This window comes from Protopterus annectens, chromosome 9.part0 (assembly GCF_019279795.1).
Source record: "Protopterus annectens isolate FY-2018-M chromosome 9.part0, PAN1.0, whole genome shotgun sequence".
NCBI classification, from domain to species: domain Eukaryota; kingdom Metazoa; phylum Chordata; order Ceratodontiformes; family Protopteridae; genus Protopterus; species Protopterus annectens.
The window spans coordinates 1592442924-1592462628 of NC_056743.1; the positions used below are offsets into that span (position 1 = coordinate 1592442924).

The 19705-nt window shown below is 40.0% G+C and overlaps 1 protein-coding gene across 2 annotated transcripts in view; it reads left to right on the forward strand.

Moving 5' to 3' along the window:
* The window catches only part of LOC122812201 (transforming growth factor beta receptor type 3-like), a 715443-nt gene that overhangs the window by 272089 nt on the left and 423649 nt on the right, over window positions 1–19705 (forward strand). The gene's annotated exons all lie outside the window — the stretch shown is intronic.

The following is a 19705-nucleotide window of genomic DNA, read 5'->3' on the forward strand; positions in this document are numbered from 1 at the left end:
ACATAGTGCTCAACAGCAACAACTATAAGCACCATTATCACGTGTAGGATGACACCAACAGCATTCTTTGTGCATCAAAAGTAGTACTGTAATGTATCCTGGCCATATCCTGTAGACTATATGAATTACATCAGTCAGCACCACTGTTACCTTTAAGATGTAATTCATACTGCAAGATGACCTACACCCTCTGTAGGGCAGAAATTACACTGCCCTGCTATGTGTAGGCTAAATGATGCAGAACAACTTTAATCATTTCTGCCACTAGTGTGCAGAGGGTACCGGATGCTCCACTCTGTCCTCTTCAGGGCAGAAGCAACAATATGTGTCCTTGTACACTTGTTCTGGGCCAGATGGCACCTTTCAACATAAGTACCACTGCTACCTGTAGTTTAGGTGGAGTACTACAAGATACTAAAGGATGCAGCAGGATGAGCACAGTTCTATGGGGTGTCCTGGTGCTGCACCTATTGGGAAGAAAATAATGAGCACTATGCATGTTAACAACAATCTTTCTGTGGAAAACTGCAGTATATCAGTCAAAATATGGCAAGTCACTCTACCATCTAAGAGATCAGGCATGTCACAACCAACCTACTTACCTCCAGTCGGACAGAAGGTGAAATGTACAGCTATGAACACCATTACCAGTATCTGCCACATACATTCTGCCCATACTATAACAGAAATCTCAGAGGAGTCATGATATAACATGTAAAAATAAGAAGTAACTATTTCTGGCCCCTGCAGCTGCTGAACATATTATCTTAGAGCAACAACAAAGTTTCAACACCACCTCTCATCTCCTATAAAAATAACTTACTTAAACACAAGCATTAAGACACTAGCATTATGCCCAAATCAAGAAGACTGACATATGTTGGGAGGGTGGTCTAATGGTTAAGGTGTTTGCTTTACAAACACAAGGTGGAGGGTTTGAGTCTCAGAAGGGATAAGTGGCTAGGCTCGCAAGGGCGGTTAGCCTAGTGCTAACCTATGTGGTTGTAATGCAGAGCCAGTTATTCTGTATCTTTTTATGAGACAAAATAAATACATCAAAGACACAAGCTGGTGTGTGCAAGATAGGACTGTAATGTAAGAATGCCAGAAACATACTGTAGTGTGCATGGATTGGTTCTGTCCTAACAGACAGTAATTTGTAAAGGGCCAGCATACATTGATTTATATGCTGCAATAAATGACTGGTGGCAGTACAACCAGCTGACAGATATTAAACAGTCATTGCCAGAGTTAATGACCTGTAAGCATTGTTATCACACCCCCAAAGCACTGATGCACAAAATGCTACAACCATGGTACTCTCACAAAAAGAAAACAAGCATTGTATAACATAGGCCATCTGACTTAGAAAAGTCACAGTTCAGAGTTTAAGTGTCCACAAAGTTACTGAACTAAAAAAAATATTCATGACAGACATGGGTAGTGTGATGCCACATTTGGCCCACAGTATGAATCAGGGGTGTGTCCAGATGCTTTTGAGTTACATAGTGATTCTCCATATTATTGCTACCCTAAAACAAAGAACTTAATTCCAGTGGTTTACACTGTAATTCTGGATGAAAATCTTTAGCACAACTATATAAAGTTTTATGATATTATAACTATGCAGCTAGTATACAACAATCACAAAACAGTGCTGCAGTGCTCCAGATGTACCCTTGTAATTTCAGTCATGTCTTAGAAGGTGATACTTTTCATATGAGCTGGTGCAAAATGTTACCTCTCATATTTTGTAGTCACTGGTCTTTGTGGCATGTCTGAGCAGAGCAGGACACTGCATCATAATCTCATTTAAACAGCATGTCCTCAGGAAAAAAGACAGCTAAAGGCAAATATGTGTCACCCAACATAAGGTCACTAATCGCAAGAGAGCAGAGAGCATACTGATGGGTCACAATATCTATATGATAACATCCCAAATAAAAAAAGAATGCACACTAAACCTGTCCTAAGAGACAGTAATTTGTAAAGGGCCAGCATACATTGTTAATTGCATATTTCCATATCATAGCTGTAGTACTGTCTGGTGGAGACTGAAATGCGGTCCTGTGACTGTGTGAGTATTAAGACATGTCAGTGTGGGATGTGGGTGGGTGAAGCAGACACATTATGGTCATACTCACAAGAGCATGGTATGATGTGTATCACGAGGTGGCATTATGTGCTTCATCTTCTGGCAAGGGACAGTTCATCCGCGGCATTATGTGCTTCATCTTCTGGCAAGGGACAGTTCATCCGCGGCATTATGTGCTTCATCTTCTGGCAAGGGACAGTTCATCTGCGGCATTATGTGCTTCATCTTCTGTCAAGGGACAGTTCATCTGCAGCATTATGTGCTTCATCTTCTGTCAAGGGACAGTTCATCCACGACATTATGTGCTTCATCTTCTGGCAAGGGACAGTTCATCCGCAGCATTATGTGCTTCATCTTCTGGCAAGGGACAGTTCATCCGCGACATTTTGTGCTTCATCTTCTGGCAAGGGACAGTTCATCTGCGGCATTATGTGCTTCATCTTCTGGCAAGGGACAGTTCATCTGCGGCATTATGTGCTTCATCTTCTGGCAAGGGACAGTTCATCCGCGGCATTATGTGCTTCATCTTCTGGCAAGGGACACTTCATCCCTTTCCATTCTCCTCGCTCCTGTTCCCCTGCTTAATGAATAATATACGCAACACACCTTTCTCTGACTGAGGCAGAATCATCTGGGGAATGGACTGTGGACCAGCAGCAAGAAGAACAGGATCAAATAATCTTAATATAAAAGATATATCAAAAAAGAAGAAAGCTGGGGAGTCTATTGGCTAAAGGGAGCGATGACCTTTATTTAGTAATTTGTGTGTAAGACAACTAAGTAGGTACAGAAACCCCTAGTGCTTTTGGAAAGCAGCTTTCATTTGTAAGAATAAGTCAGTGAAGCTCTCCCATAGCACATTAATGTAGCTAATCAGCATATTTGTAAAGACTGTTTGATTAAGCTTTGTAGTTGTGGTAAGCCTTAGCATGAAATAAGGGAGAGAATATTCTGTTTTAGGAATGATGATGATGTGTTTTCTAGTTTCTGGGATGAATGGAGCAATAGTTATGCAGGCAAGATTCAATTCATTTTGGACCTTATGTACAGAAAGTTGAAGAAAAGGGTAACATGGTAAGTGAAAAGGAGTAGCATCAGTCCTAAGATACAAGTGTTTTACTTTATCAATATGGGTTATTTATGGCTTGATCTTAATCTTAACAGCCATTTAGTGTAAGGTGTAAGGATGAATCTAAAAACAAGGCTTTAAGCATTACGGTACTTTTCTATTAATGGGGCAATGGTCTTCACGAAACAGAACTGTTGCCACAAAGCTTGCCCGGAGAAGTACCTAAACATAGGAATGATCTTTTTTCATTTCTGCTTGTTTCTGTAAACTGACCATAAAGAGACACCCTTCAGTTAAACAACACCATTTTATTTATGTGAAATAACAGCATACAAATTAAAATTAATCACATTATAGCGGTTTCTGTTCAAACTTGTTTATGGATTTGGTGGCAGTATGCACAAATATAATATACTATAAGTGTAGTTTGCATTACAGCACTTTCACTTAAAATCCAATGGAGTATTGCTATTTATTGAGGAATATGAATCCATCTAGATATGATCGTATCATGCGTACTCGGGTACCATTCATCTGCTTAAAATGTGTTTCAGCTCATCTCCTGTGCACATCCATTCCTCTTCGTTATGTGATGACTATACGCCTGTGTGAGGTTCAACAAACTCCTCGGTAAGGGAATAAGGGCTGCTATGCTGCTATATGCTCCACAATCATAAAAAAAGTGTATTGTACTTTGTGGTAACACATGCACAATGATGATCAGAATGAGAGTTCCAGTATCCCTGGCACTCTCAAAACACAGGTACCCCGGATTCATTTCCCTTCCATGCAGTCCAAAAAGCACCTATCTGTATTTGCTTGCATCTCTCCCTTATTAAGTCTAGCTTCCACAAACATATTATGAGGAGCAGACCAAAAATACAAGACTAAAATCTGATCAGTTTCATAAGTTTAGGTACTTCTCCGGGCACACTTCACGGCAACAGTTCTGTTTTGTGAAGACTGTTGCCCCATTAACAGAAAAGTACCAGTATTATTTGCATTTTACTGGTAAATTAAACAGCATCAGTTGCAAGGTTTTCATATCAATACCACAGCCACACCTTAAGCAGATGTGATTGCAGGGGAATTGATGTTTTTCCCCATGGGGCGCTATTTTCTGTATAAACTAAGCTAGTTATCTGCAAGACTTGTGTATCTGAGATCAGGACAGTTGATAGTAAGAAGACTTATGTATAATGACAAAGGAAAAGACCCAGTACTGCAACCTGGGAAACATCACTGTGAATGTAGAGATCATCTGAGTGTGTAGTCTCTACTCTTTTTATTAACCAAATATACAAGTAGCTAAAAAAAACATTTTAGTGGGTTACACAAAACAACTTCCAGCATACCAACCATAGGCAATGAGGCTGACTCCTGGTATGTAATAACACACAGCTTTAATGGATAAAATGCAGTTCAAAAAAGTAAGCACTTTCGTGGTGATAACACACCACTTCATCAGACCTGTAACACCTTTTAAAAAATAAACAGACCTACATATATTCAATTGTTCAGCAACTACACCAATCACATCGCAGCTCTCATTAAAAAATTAGGAATGATTTCAGAAAGCCTTTTTAACCCTTTGTGAATAATATGGTGTCTCAACAAATAATGTTAACATTCAAGTTTAAAAACTAGTAATAAAAAACAACAAAAAACAACAGCAGTTAATGCTTAAAAAACTTTTTATAATAAATCAAGTGAAGCTTTATGCCTCAAACTACATAAAATTCTCATAGATTACAAAATCGTGTACTTAAATAAACATCTATTCCAAAAGATGGGCTTCATAGGTATTCTATCATTAAGCCCACCTCCCCTATCTGCCCTTAGCCTGATAATCCATCTTGTTTCTGAGGTTTCTGTGTGATTTATCAAGTCACCCCTCTCTCATTCGGATCCCTATTAATTATTCAAACTTTTTAAAGTTCAAATGTCATATGGTCAACACCATATGACTGAACTTTAAAAAGTTTGAAGGTGAAAAGCAATGACTCCATATGGCGCAGAATGGGAAAATTTCCCTTTTCTGCACTGAAGTGCGATCTCGGAGTTGGTATATTTAAGTAGGGGTGGGGGGTGCAGGGGTGCTTGCCCCCCTGCTCAGAGCGTTGAGGTAAGTTTTTTTTTAATTTTTTATTATATATTCGATGTTTCAAACTTCGCTCATATGCTGTTCAACGTATGGGGTTCGAGGTTTTGAAACTTTGAATATATAATATAGACCTTCTCATTCTCTAGCACATGATTTATTATAAAAAGTTTTTTAAGCATTAACTGTTGTTGTTTTTTGTTGTTTTTTTATTAATAGTTTTTAAACTTGAATGTTAACATTATTTGTTGAGACACCATATTATTCAGTAAGGGTTACAAAGCCTTTCTGAAACCATTCCTAATTGATTAATGGGAGCTGTGATGTGATTAGTGCATTTGCTGAACAATTGAATATAAGTAGATCTGTTTATTTTTTAAAATATGTTACTGGTCTGATGAAGTGGTGTGTTATCACCACGAAAGTGCTTATCTTTTTGAACTGTATTTTATCCATTAAAGCTGTGTGTTATTACATACCAGGAGTCAGCCTCATTGCCTATGGTTGGTGTGCTGGAAGTTGTTTATAGGTTCATAGATTAGTACTAAGGTAACTGCCCTTGTGAGCCATTTTAAGCTTAGCCAATTACTTCCTATGAGACTCAAACCCTGCATCTTGCGTCTTTAAGATAAACACCTTAACCACTGTGCCATCCTCCCACCCCAGTTGTTTTGTGTAGTTCTCTGATTTTGGGTTTATTCAGTGTTCCATTTATTCAAGCAGTGACTATTATTGTGAATTTTAGTGGGTTAGACACAAATCCTAGACATTTAGAAGGGAAACAAAGATGAAATGCCTTGTTGAGAGCAGTCAGTGTCACTGTCAGTGGCTTATCATGTAGCACTTCTGCCTTTGAAATTGAGAAGATCAGAAGGCTGGGGGTTCTATTCTGCAAACTGGCGCTTGGATCAATTTTCTGGTACAGGCACTGAAGCACAGCACAAAGGGGTTACTCCACTCCTAACATATTGTCCTACAGATGAGATGATGAACTGAAGTCCTGCTTGTCTGAGCTGGTGGTTACTTACGTAGATGTAAAAGATCTCACAGCACTTATCATGGAGTGGAGGGAATTCTCCCGATATTGTGACCAATTTCTCATTGGCAGTATGCATATTCATAGTCAGTATGGCAATATTCATGCTGGAGCTCCCCTGAAAATAGACAGTGTTTAGTGTGACACAACCATTTAATAAAATTAAAAAAGCAATTAAATGAATACAAATAAATAAAGGGTACATGTGAGAGGTCCAGAAGAAGATTGTATGAACATGTACACAAATGCATGGATATTGCCATACCTAACAGAACCAAGATGCGCTCCTCCAAAAAAAGGAAGCCAATCTGGTGGTCCCCTGTCATAAACAAACTCTACAACAGAAGGAGGAAACTGATGCAGAATAAGGTGAAGTCTCAAGACTGGAAAAACTCCCTTATCAGCCTCAACAAAAAGTTGACATCCCTCATTACATCCTCTAAAGCTAGCTATGAAAACAGAATTGCAGCAGATAATAAAGACAACCACATGGCCTTCTATAGTTATTTAAAAAATCTTCACAGCAATACCCAGATTTTCTCTGAGCTACTGCACAATGGTACCTCCTATACCGAGCCAACAGATATTGCCAATATACTGGCCGACAGATTCAGTGCCAACTTTATCTCTATCTCCCCCCCAAAGTACCAGTCACAATACCAGTAGATTGCTAGGCACCCAGTATTATTGCTGCAAAAGTTAAAACAGCACTGTTCAAGGCCAGGAATATAGCTTCTATGGGACCTGACAATATTCCTGGCTGTGTTCTACAAGAACTATAGAGTGAATTGGCACCTCACCTATGTGCCCTGTTCAATCACAGCCTCACCTCAGATTTTGTCCCTATTGAATGGCAAACTGCTGCAGTCATCCCTCTCCACAAAGGAGTAGCAACTACAGACCCTGGGAAATATCGTCCCATTAGCCTGACAAGTCTGATATGCAAAGCTATGGAATACATAATCATGTATCTAATAAACAAGGATATAGGGAATCTCCAAACTCTGGATCCCACACAGTTTGGTTTTGTGAAGGGTAGATCATGCCTGCTCAAATTGGTTAACTTCTGTGAGTCAGTCACCAGAGCGGTAGATGAAAGCAAGGTGGTTCATACAGCCTACCTTGATCTGGCCAAGGCCTTTGATACCATTCCCCACTCGGGAATCATAGAAAAATTCACTAAGCTAGGCATCAACCCCTATATCACTAGGTGGGTTGCAAACTGGCTCACAGGTAGAACCCACAGTGTGAAAGTAGCTGACTCCAAGTCAGACTGCTGACCAGTCACAAGTGGAGTCCCACAGGGTTCGGTCCTGGTCCTCTCCTGTTCGGTATCTACTTCTCTGAAGTCCAGGCCAACACGAAGGGACTCTGGCTGACAAAATTTGCAGACGATTGCAAGTTGGGAGCTATTATTAACTCCCGAAGTGATGTTGACATCCTACAGAAAGGCCTCACTGAGACCAATGACTGGTGTCAGAACCATGGCCTTAAGCTCAGTGCCAAAAAATGTGTCATCATCCCCTTTGGGAAAAACCCAGTTCCCTTGAATTACCACATCAATGGTAACCCACTTAACACAGAAGGCATTATAAGAAATCTGGGAACACAGGTTGACAGCAACTTCTCTTTTGACCACCACATTGCCACTGTGGTCAGAAAGCCCTTCTATGTGGCACATCTCATTACTAAGGGTTTTGCATCCAGGAAGAAAGAGGTCATTGTCTCCCTCTACACCTCTCTCATTAGGCCAGTCATTGAATACAATGCCCCATTTGGCATGTACCTCACTAAACACCTGCAACAACTGGAGAGGCCACAAGAGTACCTCACAAAGAGGATCCTAGGCCTTAAACATTTGTCCTATATGGACAGACTCAAAAAACTCCAACTATTCTCTGTTTCATATCGCCTACCTCGAGGTGATCTCTGCTTAACTTACAAAGCCATGTCTGACCCAGCTCTGTTAGAAATGCTACATCTAAAGAAATCCCAATCCCTCCACACCACACTCTCCAGAGACCTCAAACTCATTACCACAATCAACAGAACATGCTGGAGGGACAGGTTCATAACCCAGAGACTGCCCATGTTTTGGAATAGACTTCCCATACATGTCAAGCTGAGCACCTCACTGGCCCTCTTCAAGAGAAATATTGATGAGTGGATGGGAAATAGAAAATTCAGTGGCTTTACTTGACAGAGGCACTGGGAACTAAGGTCGGGTGGCACAATGCCAGGGTAATCCTATGGGCTAGGCTTGTAAAGACTCCAGGGCCATTAGCCTAGTACACACCTATGAACTTATGAACCTATATACTGTTGTATACCCCATGAATGAATGTGAAGTGTTGAAATGATGGTATGAATAACGCCATAACCATGGTGGATAGATAATGTATCTTCGGTTGGAGTCCATATTTTGTAGCATAGTCCAGTATTTAATTGCAAGCAATTTGTTCAAATGACTTGGCCAGTTTTATAGGAAATGATCTGTAACAAAAGCAGCAACATTTATGAATCAGTAAGTTTGCCAGACAAGGCCTTTAGAAGAATGATGTTAGTATCGGAGATATCACTGTGAGTGGGTGGAGGATGAAAAAGCAGCAGTGACTGGTACAGGAGGGGAAGTGACTGCATTATGAAAAGCTTCTTTTTTAATTTAAGAAACAGTGATCATCATTGAAAGAAGGTGGTTATATTGAAAACAAATGCACAGCAAGGGATGCTTCTGGTTTCACATTGTAAAGAGTTATCAGCAAGGGGAATGGGGCACTTCTTTGATGGGAGGGTGTTTCTGGGCCTTTAACACAATTACTTCCACATGGAGGAAATATTCTTTCTTGCCAGAGAGTTTTCTCTTTTATTGGAAACAGTGACTGTCACAGAAGGAGAATACATCTATGTTGGAGAGGAGTTTTTTCTTTGACACAGCAACTGCCTCAAGAGGGGCACTGCCTGTGTTGGGGATGGTATTCTTCTATTAAAAACAGCATTCAGCATTGAGGAAATGTCTTTTGCTATAAGTGCACTAGAGTGAGGAGTATGTGAGTGCATGTGACATGTATAGGATAGATTTGGCAGGATGGAAAGAGTTTTGCGTTTGATGCAACTGTGTAATCACATTTGACTTCATTATATAGAATGGCCACACTAATGCCCTTCTGCTTAGCATAGTCTTCACCACAGAGTCAGCTGTACTATCCTGCCTCCATTACATGTCTAGCCATGGCCCCAAAGGTGAAGCATTATTTATTGCAGTGTGCCTTGTAGGCATGAAAGATCTGTGACGTGCAATGCAGGCATGGCATATTAGTTATGTGCAGGATAGGCATGAAGATTGACATTGTGCATTGAAGGAATGGTTGAATGATGCTGTGCAGTGCAGGCATGACAGATTAGTGGTGTGCACTTATAGGCGAGACGGATTTTTGCTGCTCAGTGCAGGCATGGCAAATTACTGATGTGCTATGTAGGCATGACAGATTGTTGCTATGCAGTACAGGAATGGCTGAATGATGCTGTTTTGTGCAGGCATGACAGATCGGTGGTGTGCACTACAGAAGGTGATGAAGATTGTTGCTGCTCAGTGCAGGTATGATAGCTCAGTGATGTGCACTGCAGGCATGGCAGACTGTCACCATGTACTGTAAGCATTGCAGATTGTCACCATGCACTGCAGGCATGGTAGATTGGTACTATACAGTGCAAGCATAACAGATGAATGGTGTGCACTGCAGACCTGGCAGATTGTCACCATGCACTGCAGGCATGGCAGATTCTCACAGTGCACTACAGGCATGGCAGATTAATACTGTACAGTGCAAACATGACAGATGAGTGGTGTGCACTGCAGGCCTGGCAGATCACTCCTGTCCAGAGAAGCCTTTTGCCAAGCAAAACAAGATTAAAAAAACAACCATGGTCATTTGCTGTAAAAAAAAAAAATTACCTCTACTTTTCATGATTCCTTCAGCTCGGCATCTTAAATTAATTAAAGCACTTCCTTTTAAGGTTCAAATTAATTTTTAAATTAGTCAAAATTAATCTTGTTCTTCCTTGAGTGCATATTAACATTTAGAGTACTAGAGTTCTGCATCCTGAATACAATCCCCCATTTGCAGTTTCTTCTTGATGTCATTGAGTACTTTTTATTCAGTCTATTAAACTGTTTCATTTCTCTTGATTTGGAAAACTAGTAGCTGAAGTAGTGATATTATATAAAACTCGTGCTCTCCATCTCTAGTTTGAAATGAACCAGACAGGTTTCTAATAATAATTATACAAAATAGTTGGGGCCATTGCCTTTTGAATATTTTGGAAAATACGATGAAATCAAATTCTTACTGTTACACAGCTCTTGAACATCTTTATCATAGTCAGCATGATATATCTTTGCAAACAGTGCAACCTTTTCTTACTTTAATATATTTGTAAGTTCATACTAGGAGAAATTCTAACCTCTGTATTACCAGCTGTTGAATTAATGGAAATAGCATATGCCTGAGGTTTTTAAACTGTTCTAAGAAATCTAAAATTAAAGCATTCAGATAATTTCTTAATTCAGATATTTTATTGAAAACAGACTATTTAATCCGGTTATTATCATATTTTATTTGCTTCTCTGAAACAGAAGAGACATTTCAGACAACGAATGCAGTCACATCTCCCGAGGAGGAATTCAGGCTGACATTTATAGAGGTGCTAAAGCTGAGACAGCGTGCTTCATAAAGTGACTTAAAGCTAATTATAGATGTAACATGTAAGGGAAAGCACCACCGTACCAAGGGTAAAGCCATATAATAAAGCAGCTGGGCACCATTAACAGCTAGTGCAGTGCTAAAGCAGAATACAATGAGTAGTACTGCCATGGCATGTATGGATGATATGTATGATGTCAGATATAAACAGTACCACTTAACCCAATGCAGTACACATGACAGTGTGCCATGGCTGCCAGTCCTAGACCACTGCACAAAGCCACGTATAGGGAAATATAGTACAGCCCAGTGCTGTATAGGAACAGCAATGTGGGAATGTACAACAAAGTGACCATAAAAATGGAATTAAAAAAAGGTAGACAGGAAAGTAAGAAAGCAGAGTATAGCAAGCAGATGGAAAAATGCAATGGTGAGCAGTACAGAATACAGTCTGGGGGAAGGAGGACTATATATTTTTCTGTGCAATAGATCCCGTTTTCATAATGAAAAGAAAAGGCTAGAAGGTAAAGGAAAAGGGGTGGCTTGTGATGGGATATTTGTAAAAAGGAAGATACCAAGTATGGACAGGCAAACATGGAATACAGACCCAAAATGACAGGAGTGGTAGACGCACACAAGGTGGAGTGGGCAGTGAATGGACACAGGCAAACACAAAGAATACAGATGCTGATGGAGAGGACTAAAGCTAGACAGCGAACAAGCTATTTGGCAGTGACACAAAAGGGAGGTAACACAATGATGGGGATAGGGTGGGCTGCTGTTTTGACTGGTCACTGGATAGCCTAGGGCAACAACCGCAGGCATCATATACAGTATCTGGGTGGTTGCTGTCATGTGCCATTTGCTCCATTGGTGCATTTTGTCTACAGCCTGCCACTTGAGTGACATGTCAAACCACTACAGAATAACATACATGTTGCTGATGCTGGCATCCAGCTATTGACTTGCTTGAGCAACCGCCAGCATCAGCTATGATGTCACCAGAGATTATTCCCCTGATTGACTTCAGAAGGCCACGATGACTCAACAGCATCCACAGCAGCTGATGGAGGCTGAGGTGATCCTGGCTGTGCCACCTCCTCTGCCACAACTGGGCCTACATACGGGAGGCAAAATGGGAAGAAGATAAGACACATGGAGGAGATAAACAGCACTACAATTGTACACAGGAAGGCTATGCAACACAAATACATGTCCGCCTGTCTTTAGTCACAGCCAACCAAATACAAGTGATGCTCATTCACAACTGCAAAACAAATGGATTGCTGTTCATCGTAGGTGGTCAACACATTGGAAAATAAATGACATAAAGAATGCATACATCTCTCTGTCTCTGTATCTCCTGAACATGTCAGGACAAACCAGTGTTAATCCTTTTTAAAGGGGCCACCATACTGTGCCAGCATGCAGTCCTTAAAGTCCATATGCAGGAAGTACTGTAAAATCCTGCTATTTTTGGCACATCATAAAGTAGACCTGTGGTTGTCACTTGAGGCAGCAGCCATGGTTATTCAGTATGTCCACCTGAGAAGCAATATGGTAGGCCCATGAGCATTGGTCCTCACTGCTGAATCATGTTCCATGCAACACAACACTGCACCACTGCTTGGCACTGGGTGCACTCACTTTGCTGGTGGATGCACATAGATGTCACATGGCTCATGCTAAACCGTATCTGCACAGCTGACACTACTAGGCATAGATAACACCCTGCTCAGACTAATATTTTAACATACAGTGACATTATGTGGCCTAATTAGCATTTGCAAGATGTTAAATGGCCTATAGTTGCATGATATAAAGTGCTATCCCCATCTTGCACAAGACTTTTCTGAAACATAGGCAAATAAATTATTGGAATCCCCATGAAAGTACTGTGGACATGAAGTGTTACAAAGAAAAGAAGGGAAACCTGGGCTGGTAATGTAGCTGTTGCACCCCTGCAATGCCTGTGTTGCTTGTCAGGAGAAGTGATGCTCTATATTTAGACTGTGAAACTGACATATATGCAAGGGTGGAACAGAAATAGCACAGACAGGAGGTGGTAACATAGAACACACTCTTGTGAAAGCATGGAGGTGACAAGGCACCCAAATGTTCACACATCTTGCAAGCAGGGCCACCACAAACCCATGCACCACAGCTGTGTATGCCTGCGTGGAGATGCACTGGCCATAGGCTATTTGATGGTGATAATGCAGTGAGCATAGTATATTACATGGAATACTATGATGTATGTAGGGTGGGGGATTTACATGGTACTATACATCTGGAGAGCACAATACCATATATAAGGGCCACTTAAGATAACAACAGGTGATACCCAGGTAGATAAAGTGGGAGTAGGCTGTGAGCAGTAACTCATGTTGTGTAACTAAGCCCATATGCACACTAAATTATATGTTTTGTCATCAAGGGTACAGGTATGGAGATGGCCACCCAGGGGATTTAATGTCTGGAATTCATAAGCCAGGATGTACTACTGCAGGCCATCTACATGTGCAGAATGTGCCTACCAGCCAAAGATGGTGCTGAGTGGCTTATTAGGGAGCACAGCTGGTGAACATCATGAAATAAATGCTGGGGAAGACTTTAATAGGTCCTTATGACAGGCATAAAGGAAGTTTACATAGATGCTTTTCCATGTAAAGCTGAAGGCTCAGGACATTGCAGTGCAGAGGACCACCATAGAGGGCGGGCCATCAACACTGAAATGCCTAAGGGAGGTTGAGGAATTTTTGCTTTTACTTACCAACAAAGTAGACCTGTCCAGTATACCAGGTGATGGTCTGGATGCACTAGCAGGCCAAGGGAACTACTACCCATGTGGTGGTAGGTGATCCATCAGGTTAGTACTAACCATACAACATATGATACAGAACGTTGTATAGCAATGTTTAACATGTGCCTCAATATTCAAGCCAAAGTGGGACAGTGTAACCATAAGGCTTTGAGCTCATGCTAGTCTCATATGTTTTATGCATTCAGTTTCTATTCTTGGAGGGTCCATCATAGTGTGGCAACAAAGGACTGATTTCAATACGCTTGCTATAGGAATGATGGTCGCACAGCCTGATGACAAAGTAGCAATGTGTGCAATACTGTGTGTGGAGTGAACTCCCACATTCATAGGTACAAAATCATCTGTGGAAGTTTCTGCTAAGTGCATATTCATGTCACCTGTAGGTCCCACATGAGCTCATCTTCCGTTTCCAGTAGGTGCAGCCTTTCTAATATGCACCCTACCTCTGACATGGCTGCAAGAGAAAGATGAAGGGGAGTGTTATGTTGCCATGACATCTATACTAACTATGATATGTATGCAGTACTTGGAAATGATGTGCAGGTTGGTAATCCAAGCACAAACATTTGCACTGTTGAGCTGATAAGTGTACTGTGTATCATGCAGGAGGGCATGTGCCAACTGCACGATGACATGGAGTAAAGGCTCAGTGAGACAATTGCCACATTATGACTGCCTCCCACTGTAACTCCATCAGCCATGGGTTCCATGGCTATGGAGGGCTCAGACATCAGGTAGACCTACACAGGATGACCTACGACACAAGATACCCAACACTGAAGATATAGCATCATTGTCTCTTGTTGGCACATAGCCTGATACCACTTGTCATCGTCAGAGATATTCCTTGACCTTTACCCATGGAGCACCTCCAAAAGGTGGCACCTCATAGCCCAGTAGGTCAACCCCATCCTTACCATGATCTGATTATTCAGCATAGTTCATGCCACCAAAGATCATATAATGGCACCCCACCCCCGGCATTGCATGTCATGATCCTTGGCACCAAACAGTCTCCAAGAGTACATTGCTATGGCATTCACTTCCATAACTTCATCCAATGTTGTAGTGTTGCAGTCCACTGTGACTGGTTCCACTGAATTTATGAATATGAAAATGATGCACCCTTCAAAGCTATCTGTCCATTGTAGGTTTTTTGATGTCTAATACACAGTATGGCCAGCCTATGCACTACTCTGTAAAATGAGAGTGTTATAGTATGCACCATATTATGCCGCATTGTCTATGTCATGGCCCATAGCTGTGGAAAAGACACAATTTCTTTACCAGTGCTGTGATATTTTGCACCCAACACTGCCTTGACTGCATATGTGCTGTTGTTGTCTTTCTTTGTATCTCCTCCCTGCTCCTTTACTGCTGCAGCTGCTGTATCAGTTATGGACCATCCTGGCATAGTGATGTCTGTTTATGCAGAGCCATATTGTGTAACATGGTAACAACAAACTGCAGTATATGTCCATGCTATGTTGAAATGACTCACAAGAGATGTCTAGCAAGTAGAATCAAACCCTCAGTAGTCCAGAGACTTTCCATGATATTACTTGTACATATAGTCACGTCCAAATGTTTAAAATGGACAAAAGAAAAGTATATGGACTACAGAGAGAGTAAATGGCTAGAGAGAGAGTATTTGGACTAGAGCTAGATATGACTGTTCATCCAACCATGTGGTGTGTGCAGCTATTTGTGAATCATGTTGTTGTTTTTATATAGGCAAAACTATTAGGCATTTAAAAAGAAGAATCTATGAACACGTGTTAGCCATCAACAAGAAGGATTTTTGTAATGCTTTGGCTAAGCACAGTGTTACATGTAAAGATTTCAAGAAATTTCCGTTTTTTTGTGATAGATTCTGTTTCTGTCGAGGATTTCAGTGGTGACATTAAGACACTACTAGAGTGTAAAGACATACTCTGGCAGGTCATGCTGAATGCCGACAAATTGCTTGGTTTAAATGAAACAATATCAAGTGTTTTTTACTAAGACAAAGGATTTGAAGATGAGATTTTTTTATGATATTTTAGTTACAAATCAATTGCTAACAAGTAATACTGCTTAACCAGACTTAACTACATGCACTTTAGAGCATGAAAGAGTAGTAACCAATAGTATTACGATTTTGGGGCAATGCCCACTTTTAAACTATTTTCATTGGTTGCCTGTGTCACATGATTATTTGAATGTCTTTTTAAGGGGTGTGTGTGTTTTACAAACTTTTCTGATCAAGTTCTTGTTGAAACATTAAAGAGAACAAGAGCACTAAGAAAAAGTGTTTGTGAGTTCTTTTTTAGCCATAGTTTCACCTTGTTTTTTTTTAGTTTTCTAGTTGTTTAGTAATTTTTGTTGGTATCTTAGTTTGTTTGTTCCAGTGGCTATTCTATGGCAGAAGATTCCTGTACACAGGACACATTTTTTGAGCTCACCACTCACTCTATTCCCAACAATGTTGTGCTTTTTACACAGAATTTGACATGTATTATTACTGCAGCCATTCAAGAAGGATTTAAGCATGTTTTTTGTTTGTTTGTGTCTTTCGGCTTTTCCTGGTTAGGGGTCGCCACAGCGGAACTCCGGTCCGCTAATGACTGGTAGTGGATTTTTACGTACTGGGTTACCAGCCCTGATGCACAACCTTCAACAAAGGCATGCCCCATTCATGTATGCCTCCACACAGAAGACGCTCTAGCTGAGAATCGAACGGGACAACGTCTTGCTATGAGGCGACAACGCTACCGCAGCACCACAAGAATTAGGCAAGTGTACTTCAGAGAGACTCACAACTGCAGTAGTGAAATCAAAGGAATCTGTGAATGGACATGTGAATAGTTCTTCCATACCCAACAACAATATTTTGGCTTATGTTTGTAAAGACACTGTTAATCCCTTCTCTAACTGTTGTGAAGCTGAAACACAGAGCACAGTAAGTACTGACCCCAGCACATCCCTTACAAGTGAATATAACAATTGCAAAACCAATATATATATATATATATATATATATATATATATATATATATATATATATGTTTACTATCATATGTGCGAACGGCACTCCTGCGACTGTCATATATTCGAACATGGAAGGTCGTAATCGGTAATGTCGAAGGCAAAATAATCAATCTAGGAATGGTTTTAACATGGGTCGAGGTAGGGGACATGTTTGTAGTTTGGAATAATACTGAACACTTACCTCGACCCATGGTAAACCATTCCTAGATGGATTATTTTGCCTTCGACATTACCGACTATGACCTTCCATGTTCGAATATATGACAGTCGCAGGAGTGCCGTTCGCACTTATGATAGTAAACCATATATATATATATATATATATATATATATATATATATATTTAAACTTGAACATATGTCAACAAAATATGTGTCTTTGCCACTGGAGGTTTTATACCTTGAGGAATGCATTACTTGAAGCTGTGTTCCACAGGGATGAAGGTTATACAAATTTACAAATGGGGTACAGTACAATAATTCATTGTTATTAGAACTGGTGAAAATATTTAATGACACTGGGATAGCTGTGATGAAAATGTTAAGTAACATTTATAGGAACACTTTAAAGGAAATTAAACTTCAAATGACTACCTTGGATCAGACCATTAAGGCCAGTAGTGTTTTCTCCTTGTTTATTACATTGTATGCTGGAATTGGTGTCAAGGTGGACAGAATTAAAGCTAGAATCATTTTTAGCAAGCAAAGCAAATTGAGAAGGACTGGCTTATCCTATACATAAATCCAATATATCTGATAATAATACACCAATTGAGAAAGGTGACAAAGATAACAATTCAGGTGCAACAGTTGATGTTAATATTACACACAATGCCAAACAGACTGCAGTTAGCACCAATCCAGGTGTTGTAGATGTAAACAAATTCCCACCTTTGCCTGTAACACCTACTAGGCTTTTTTAGTGAATCCAACAGGAGTGATATGGACACCGAAGTGGCAGGCAAGTGTGAACAACAAAGGGAAAGGGATAGGCAAGAACCGGAAAAAACACTAGAGTATGGGTTTGACATTTCAATCCTAAATCATGAATTTTTGTCACCTGAATTGATTTCTGTTCTTAAAAAAGTTTTAATTTTATCCCTAGCAATTCAGTTAACATTCCAAGACTTTCCATAGACTTCAAGTTGCATGTTAGGAAACTAAATTTGAGTTTTGTGATGGCACAGGTACCCTGTATTGTGAGAGAGGGAGAATTGTTGAGAAATTGAAGCAGTTTTAACCCTCCCTTAAACAGTACTCTTCAAGTTTTCACTAGTCTTTGTGAAAGTGGCTTTAGGAACCAGCTCCAAAGGTGATAAGTGAGAGACAATTTTATTATACCAGAAAAAGAGGCTTTACAAGATTTTATTGGAGAGAAAGATTTGAAACTAATGAGGATGGATAAAGGAGGTATGCTTGTGATTATGACTAACACAGATTATCAGCAAGTCATTATGAAATTTTTGAGCGATAAGAGAAAGTGTGTTGAAGTGTCAGACATTGTGTTTAAAGAGAGTTATCATAACATAGATTTGACACTCTTAGACTTATTTACTCAAGGAAATTTAGGTCAGAGCACTTACAATTTTTTACAAGTTGATCATCCAAAAATGGCTTCCCTTTTTGGGATTCCTAAGGTTCACAAAGATCGGGTTAAGCCTCCTTTCAGATCAACAGTCTCTGCACCTTTTTCCAAGACTAAATCCATTTCCAACTGGTTGGATCAACATTTGAATCCCATAGTCCAAAAATCTAGATTCTATTTGCGTGATTCTTGGCACTTACTGGAATTGCTTAGGGAGCAGGTGCAGGTCAATGGGGAATTCTATTTTGCCTCCCTAGATGTCAAATCTTTGTATACAGTCATTAACCAGGAAACTGGCATTGATTTTTTGAGGGAATATTTAGTTAAATCCAACTTTGATGGTGACAGAGTCAACACCATATGTGAGTTAATGGAGCTGGTGTTAGACAACATTTTTTTCTGCTTTGGTAAGAAATACTTCAAGCAAAAGACAGGCGTGGCAATGGGGGCCAGGGTGGCCCTGGGTTTTGCCAACATTGTCATGTCCACTTGGGAACAAAAATTCTTGGAAAAACATGAACTATCTGGTAGGATTTTGTTTTACAAAAGATTTATCAACTATTTATTTATTTTTTTTTTTTGTGGAAAGGATGCAGAGAAGAATTTTGGAGTTTTGTCAACTATTTGAATAACACCACTTCTTTTTTAAAATTTACTGTAGGAGGGTTTGGAGATTGTCTGAATTACTTAGACATTCAGTTGTCATTTAATGTCCAGACTGGTCAATTTGTCAGTAAAATTTTCAGAAAAGAAAGTTTTACACATCAATATATGCATCGTTACAATCTCCATCCATATCACATGAAGAGGAATGTGGTCAAAGGTCAATTCATTCAGCTAAGTAGATAGACTTCAGATAGTGGAGTATTTGCCGAAGAAGCAACTTTACTCAAAAAGTTATTCATAGAAAGAGGTTACAGTGAAGATTGGTTAGTGCAAATAGAACTTGAGGTACATAAATTAAGATTTGGTGTTGCATGTCCAATATTATGTTATGGTGATTTTCATACACCAACTGGGCAATTGCATCTTCTGGATGCAAGTGGAACAGATTCCAAATAGCTTTTGTCCTTCCCATTGCCCATATGTCAAGAAATATGGGCAGTTAAACAGTACATGCAAGAAAACTGGAAAGTTATCTTGGGCAGCAATGATTTAGTGAAATAAATAGGTGACAGATCTATGTTTTCTTTCAAGAAAATTGTCAACATTAAAATATCATGTAAGAAGAATGAGAAGTTGGAATTAAAGATAAGATCATCATTA